The following is a 7,659-nucleotide window of genomic DNA, read 5'->3' as shown; positions in this document are numbered from 1 at the left end:
TTCTGGGGGGGAAAGTTGCAGGTATCATTACTGAAATTTACTTTTGGCATTCCAAATCCATAGAGTAGTAGATTAAACTAACATTTAGGCTATAGTATATAAGAAACGTCTCGGTTACGTATGTAACCCTCGTTCCCTGAGTAGGGAACGGAGACGTTACGTCAGAAGTGACGGAGATTGGGGGATTTCGCATAGAAAGCCAATCCTCTTCGAGTATTAAAACACGAGCCAATGGCATGCAATGCCTTGGGGCTGCGGAAATTTGCATAGCGTACTCCGCCCTACTCCGTGAGTATAAAAGGAGGAAGTGAACGCAACCGCAGTATGTCTTCGCTGAGGAGCCAAGACTGAACTCGGCCTCTACCCAGCGATACAGCAGAAGTGGCAGGGAGACGTAACGTCTCCGTTCCCTACTCAGGGAACGAGGGTTACATACGTAACCGAGACGTTCCCTTTCGTAGTCACTTCGAGTTACGTCAGAAGTGACGGAGATTGGGGGTCTGTGCCATCACGCCATCTTCAAGCTGTCTTCCAGTGCCCTGCGAAAGACTGAACCCCCGAGCCTTACCTCTTTTTTTTTTTTTTTTTTTTGGGGATCCGACTTTGACACAGGATTACCAAGGTACACTGGGAAACATATCCCGAAGGGGACATGCTACCAGCTGCCTACCGAAGGGAGGACTTATGAATACACATATGGCCACATAGGAACGCATATGGAACACTGGAGTACCAACTGCAGGTGGCTACTGATTTAAACTCCAGGGGTGGCAGATGGCTTGCCAAGGGAAGACACATGCTCAGAGAGGCTTACAGTGGATAATACACATGAGACGGTTACCATGGGGAACCGTGCGCATGGAGGCACCTAGCTAGCATCCAGAGCAACGCAGTGGTGCCCGCATCGTCGGTGCTGGAGGACTCAAGACTTCAATGGAAGAACTGAGGAAATATCGCACTTATCCAGTCCGGGGAGTGGAGTGGCGAGCAAGCGAAGACACCTGAGCGGATCCAGAACTGGCCGAAACGAGTACGTGAGAGGACACTGGCTCAATTCGCAGATTATAGAATCTGGCGAAGGTGTTGGGTGTCGCCCAGCCTGCAGCTCTGCAGATGTCTGTTAGCGAGGCGCCGTGCGCTAAAGCCCAAGAGGAGGCTACACTCCGAGTGGAATGGGCCGTCACACCAAGGGGGCACGGAAGGCCTTGCTGCTGGTAAGACAAAGCAATGGCATCCACTATCCAGTGGGACAGCCGTTGCTTTGAGAGAGCCCTTCCCTTCTGGCTCCCTCCATGACAGACAAAGAGCTGGTCTGAGGTCCTGAAACACTGCGTTCTGTCGACATAGGTGCGGAGAGCACGTACCGGACAGAGCAGTGCCAAGGCTGGGTCTGCCTCCTCCGGGGGCAGCGCTTGCAGGTTCACCACCTGGTCCCGGAAGGGAGTGGTGGGAACCTTGGGCACATATCCAGGCCGGGGTCTCAGGATCACGTGAGAGTAAGCCGGCCCGAACTCCAGGCACGCTTCGTCAACGGAGAATGCGTGCAGGTCCCCCACCCTCTTGATGGAGGCCAATGCAACCAGGAGTGCTGTCTTCATGGACAGAAACTTTAACTCTACCGATTGCAAAGGCTCAAAGGGATGCCTCTGCAGAGCACTTAAAACTACCGAGAGGTCCCAAGAGGGTACGAGGGGAGGACGAGGCGGATGCAGCCTCCTCGCTCCCCTCAGGAACCTGATGACCAGGTCGTGCTTCCCTAAGGACTTACCTTCCACTGCTTCATGAGAAGCGGCAATGGCCGCGACGTAAACCTTAAGGGTGGAGGGCGACAGCCTGCGCTCTAACCCCTCTTGCAGGAAGGAAAGCACGACACTGATCGAACATCTCCGGGGGTCTTCTCCGCGAGAAGAGCACCAATTGACGAAGAGGTTCCACTTCAACGCATAAAGGTGTCTCGTGGACGACGCTCTTGCGGAAGTGATGGTTGCCACCACCGCAGGTGGCAGCGAACTCAAACCTGCCTCGTCCCGTCCAGGAGCCACACGTGCAGCCTCCAAGATCGGGACGAGGGTGCCACAGAGTGCCCCGTCTCTGAGAGAGTAGGTCTTGTCTCAGAGGAATAGGCCAAGGAGGTGCTGTCGCGAGGAGCATGAGATCGGAGAACCACGTCTTGGTGGGCCAGTAGGGGGCTACCAGCAAGACCTGCTCCTCGTCCTCCTTGATCTTGCACAACACCCGTGCAAGGAGGCTCACTGGGGGAAACGCATACTTGCGTGGGCCCCGTGGCCAGCTGTGCGCCAGCGCATCCGAGCCGAGAGTGCCGCGGGTCAGAGAATAAAACTGGGCGCAGTGGGACGAGTCCCGAGAGGCGAACATGTCTATCTTTGCCTCCCCAAACTCGTCCCAAATCAGCTGGACCGACTGAGGATGGAGTCGCCATTCGCCGGAGAGGGGACGGACCCGGGACAGCTCGTCGGCTGCCCAGTTCCGGTCTCCAGGAATGTGAACTGCACGAAGGGACCTCAGGTGCTTCTGACTCCATATCAAGAGGTGGCGGGCGAGCTGCGACAACTGGCGTGAGCGTAGACCCCCCTGGTGGTTGATGTACGCTACTGCCGTAGTGTTGTCTGAGCGGACAAGCACATGCTGGCCCTTGAGCAACGCTCGGAAGCGGTGTAGGGCGAGCCGTACTGCCAACAGCTCGAGGCAATTGATGTGCATGAGGCGCTGGGCTCCTGTCCAGGAACCGGCGGCTGCATGCCCATTGCACATGGCACCCCAACCCGTGGTAGATGCATCCGTGGAGACGACGAGATGTCTGGAAACTCGCTGAATAGGGACACCTGTCCGTAAAAAGCTGAGGTTCGACCACGGGAAGAAGGTTCGCCGGCATGCCGGAGTCACTGGGACTCGGAGCGAGCCGCGATGCCATGCCCACCTCGGGACTCGATCGCGAAGCCACAGCTGAAGCGGTCTCATATGAAGCAAACCGAGCGGCGTTGCCGCGGCCGCGGATGCCATATGCCCCAGGAGCCTCTGAAAAAGTTTCAGTGGAACCGCACTCTTGCCCTCGAACTGTCGAAGACAAGCCAGCAGTGAGTGCGCGCGCTCGCTCGTGAGCTGTGCGGACATGGCGACCGAGTCTATCTCCATGCCGAGAAAAGAGATCCTCTGCACGGGGCAAAGTTTGCTCTTTTCCCGGTTGACCCGAAGGCCCAAACGGGCTAGGTGCCGGAGCACCAAGTCTCTGTGTTCGCAAAGCTGAGCTCGAGAGTGTGCTAGTATCAGCCAGTCGTCGAGATAATTCAGGATGCGAACCCCGTGTTCGCGAAGGGGAACAAGGGCTGCCTCGACGATCTTCGTGAAGACGCGAGGGGACAGAGCTAACCCGAATGGGAGAACGGCGTACTGATATGCCTGGCCCTCGAAGGCAAACCGAAGAAACGGTCTGTGTCGAGGTAAGATGGACACAAGGAAGTACGCGTCCTTCAGGTCGATCGCTGCAAACCAATCCTGATACCGAACACATTCGAAAATGCGTTTGGCCGTGAGCATCTTGAACGGTAGTCGATGGAGAGAACGGTTCAAAATGCGCAGGTCCAGGATCGGTCGTAACCCACCGGTCTTCTTGGGGACAATGAAGTAGGGGCTGTAAAACCCGGACTTCACCTCGGCTGGAGGGACCGTCTCGATTGCACCCTTCGCAAGCAGGGTCGCAATCTCCGCTCTCAGGACTGGGGCATTGCCACCGACTATCGTGGAGCGAACTCCCCTGAAGCGGGGAGGAGACCGTGCGAACTGAATCGCGTAGCCGAATCTGATCGTTCTGATGACCCAGCGGGAAATCCCGGAAAGCGCTAGCCAGGCTTCCAGGAAATGAGCCAACGGGGTCATGCGAACCACAGACGTCCCCCCGGAGGGGCAGCGGTGCGGGTCGACTGGCACGCGTGCAGGAGTTACCCCGCTCGGATGCGTCGAAGCCCGCTCCCCGACAGAAGGGACCAGGGAAAGCGGAGCGTTCCACGGGGGTCTGTTCTGCCGGGGGTCTGGCGACAGAGGGGGAAGGGATTGGTGTAGCCCTGGGACGACACACGCACCCTTCCGCGCCCTCAGAGACAGAGAGGAGTGTGTGGGCTGACGCACGGGGGCATCGAGCGCACCCACTCCAGTCTGTGAGCTCAGTGAGGATGTCAAGTCTTTCTTTTATCGCAATTCTTTAAATGCCGTCGAGTCAGTCCCGCCCTCGTGCATGTCTCTGAGCACCTTCGCTTGGAAGACCTGCAAAGTGCTCATGGCATGCAAAGCGGAGGCCGCCTGTCCCGCCGCTCTATAGGATCGCGCCGCCATAGCAGACAAGAACCCACAGGCTTTGGATGGGTGCTTAGGAGGACCACGGGTGGAGGCGCTCTGTGGACACAGCTGCATCGCAACAGAGCGCTCCACCGGGGGCATCCCAGTGTACCCACGGGCGGCCCCACCGTCGAGGGGGGGAAAGGCGGGGGAGAGATCGCGCTCTCGAGTGGACAAAGGAGCCCCCCAAGAGCGCGATAACTCCGCATGCAGCTCGGGGAAAAAAGGTATCGGAGTTGGCCGTGGCCTTGCGGCGGCAGCTTTGTCCAGATACCAGTTATCCATCCGCGAGAGATCGGGGCAGGATGGAGGTTTCCATTCTAGCCCGATACTCCCAGCGGCTCGAGACAGCATGGCCGTCAGCTTGGGATCTGACACGGGCAACGCTGGCACTCCCGAAGGGGGCAACGCAGCCGAATCTTCCTCTCCCGAGGACTCAAGCCCGCCTAGTGATGCAGTGATAGACATCACATCATCATCTGGAGCGCTGCTAGAAGCAGCCGGCGCCGCCGAAGAGACAGCCGACTGAATCGAGCTGGCGCTCGCTGGCTCACGCACTGAGGCGGGAGGTGTGGCCCGAGGAATCGTCGGGGCTCTATCCCACACCGTCACCGTTAGATCGCCGGGTCCCCGGGTCGACGGGCCCCCTTTCGTGAAGGAAGCCGATCGAGTAGGGGGGACCGGGGCTCTCACTCTAGTGAGATCATTGAGCCTCGACCTCAGTGTGGAGATGGTCATGCTCCCACAGAAGGAACATGAGTCATCCACGAACGCTGCTGCTGCATGCTGAATGCCCAGGCATACAAAGCAGCGTTCGTGACCATCAGATGATGACAGAAATCTACCACATCCAGAAGGGCACGGGCGAACCATCTTTAAAAAGACGTGCCGCGTGCAGCTCTTTCACTTTCACTTTTAGAGAAAGGAGAAATTCACTCTTTCAGCGCTGAAGCTACCAGGGAGAAGTGCAAAGTCTGGCAGACCACTGTTCAGATCGCAGGCAATGCAAAATCTCGCTGGGTACCGCCGTCACACCAACACTGAAGAGGATGCTCGTTCTCGAAGAGTCTTGAATCAGCTTTTAGGAGTGAAGAGGTTCTCTTGGCTCCGAAGCGAAAACATACTGCGGTTGCGTTCACTTCCTCCTTTTATACTCACGGAGTAGGGCGGAGTACGCTATGCAAATTTCCGCAGCCCCAAGGCATTGCATGCCATTGGCTCGTGTTTTAATACTCGAAGAGGATTGGCTTTCTATGCGAAATCCCCCAATCTCCGTCACTTCTGACGTAACTCGAAGTGACTACGAAAGGGAACAGTCTTACCTGGTTTGTGGAACGTATTTGTGTGGGTTGTTCTCTGAATTATGGAGGCGCCTTACAGATTCCTGTAAAGTTTGAAATTAAAAAGCAATTAAATTGATTCACAATCTTCAAGAACCACAAAACTGAATTTTCAGTTGGAATAAGCTGACCATCACAGTAACCGCAAGAGACAAAACAATAATTGTAACCGAACTATGGCTTACAGCCACGTTATAGAACAATAATTGGACTTACCGCAATGTTCACGTCATGTGCCTTTTTTATTCTTTTCGAAGCGTTGTAAGATTCTTCATGTAACGTTAGTCTGTGCTGCTCATACTTTCGCTAAAGAGCATCAAGACGCTGGAGAGTCTCTCTGAGAAGATCAGGTTGTGGCCAAAGACAGATTGATCATCCCATTGTGATTCTGCATCACAGCTGTGGGGCATGTGGATGTGATCATCCTCATAGTTATCCACTGCATTACTGACTCTCATTGATGCATCTATGGAAATATTATAACCATAAACATTTTTTACATTAGTAGCTACTTAAAATAGATCATGGAGAATTCATTGATGATGGCACCCATAGTTACACAGAACAGTGTGTGAGAAAGATACATTAATTAAAAACGAAACAATACACAATCTCCTAACTCGCCATAAGTCAATATCAATATCTGAATGAGAGATGTAGCTAGCTGGCCTGCTAGCATCAGCAATCTCTGTATAGACCATTTCACAAGATGTAAACAACACTGGTCCAGAAGCACTTCCTGTTTCAGTTTTAACACTGTATAAACGTTGGGTTAAAGTACAACCAACAGAACAACTGAATCAAAAAGTTAAACAAACATATTCAAGATATTTTCTTTACATTTGAAATTAAGAAGCCTTTTACAAACTGAAACAGGAAGTGCATCTGGACCAGTGTTGTTTACATCTCGTAATGTGCAATAGCAGTAATGTGAGCTATTGTAAGACTAATGTAAGTTACCATACTATTTTGTACTACCGTGAATATTCATTCATTCATTCTTTCAGACTCTTAGGTCAATATCACAAAGTTAAATAAATAACATGTATATGTGGGCAATGGTAATCATGCAAGATTCATTGTATTTTGTTTACGGCTTGTTACTGATCTTAAAAGCATTCATAGAACGGACTTCACGAATCTAAAGTTAGGCAAACAAGCACATAACAGTTAGGCAAGTTAGCTTACCTGAATCTGACAATATTCAACACCCGGCGTGACTTCTTTATCGGAACATCGTAGCCGAGCCATTTCTGGGGTGTTCCTCAATCGGATTCCCGTCCTTAGGCCCTGTTAACACGAGAACGCTCGCGGGAGAAAACGAAAAAATATTTTATCGGATGTGCCTTTCGTTTAGACGGCGATGGCGTTTTTGAGGCTCAAAAAAGCAAAAAAAAGTGAAACCACCCTCCAGAGTGGAAATCTTAAATCTTACCCGTGTAAACGGTAAAAACGCAAAAGTTTGCTTGACGGTGAAAGTTGTACGCAGGCGCGTGGACTTGGTGTTGTTGTAGTATGCACTTCTAGCCGCCTGAAGTGCATACTACATTGAATTTCACACACTTTTGCGTCTCCATTTGCACGCGGATTTCTTACACAAAACGCTCGTCTAAACGCAGAATAAAAAAAAAAGATGACGCAACGCCACTTTTGCGTTTTCCCATCAGAATCGTTTCAGTGTTTAGCCTCAGTTGGGCACTTTCAAGCCTATGCTTCCAAATGTAGTGCCTTCCGCCATTGCCTCCGGTGCTCCTCGTGGTGGGTGTAGCTAAATCGTAAAGTGCACCACAACAACAATCTGACCGCCTCACATTATGTTCGTTACACCGTTGGTCCAATTGTTCTCTCCTCTTAATCCAACTGTTATGGCAGCACCTAACTGAACATTTAATACTTGACATATTTTACCGTTCGTTTAAACTAGCGCAGAATCTCATCCCTCTCATGAGCCGGAAGTTGAAGTCTTTCT

At 52.6% G+C, this 7,659-nt stretch overlaps 1 long non-coding RNA gene across 2 annotated transcripts; it reads right to left on the bottom strand.

Annotated features, from left to right (window-relative positions):
• Positions 1–5,672: 5,672 nt before the first annotated feature.
• On the bottom strand, positions 5,673–7,148 carry LOC120493379 (uncharacterized). Of its 2 annotated transcripts, XR_016155259.1 has the most exons (4): positions 7,126–7,148; positions 6,879–6,980; positions 5,907–6,156; positions 5,673–5,734 (listed from the first exon to the last, which is right to left on the bottom strand). It is a non-coding gene; the product is annotated as an uncharacterized LOC120493379 (long non-coding RNA). The 2 variants fall into 2 exon arrangements; XR_016155258.1 differs by lacking the exon at positions 7,126–7,148 and having other exon boundaries at positions 6,879–7,092.
• Positions 7,149–7,659: the final 511 nt, after the last annotated feature.

This window comes from Pimephales promelas, chromosome 3 (assembly GCF_988280905.1).
Source record: "Pimephales promelas chromosome 3, fPimPro1.hap1.1, whole genome shotgun sequence".
Lineage (NCBI taxonomy): Eukaryota > Metazoa > Chordata > Actinopteri > Cypriniformes > Leuciscidae > Pimephales > Pimephales promelas.
The sequence above is the reverse complement of the archived record's forward strand: the minus strand, read 5'-3'. Positions and strand labels throughout refer to the sequence as shown.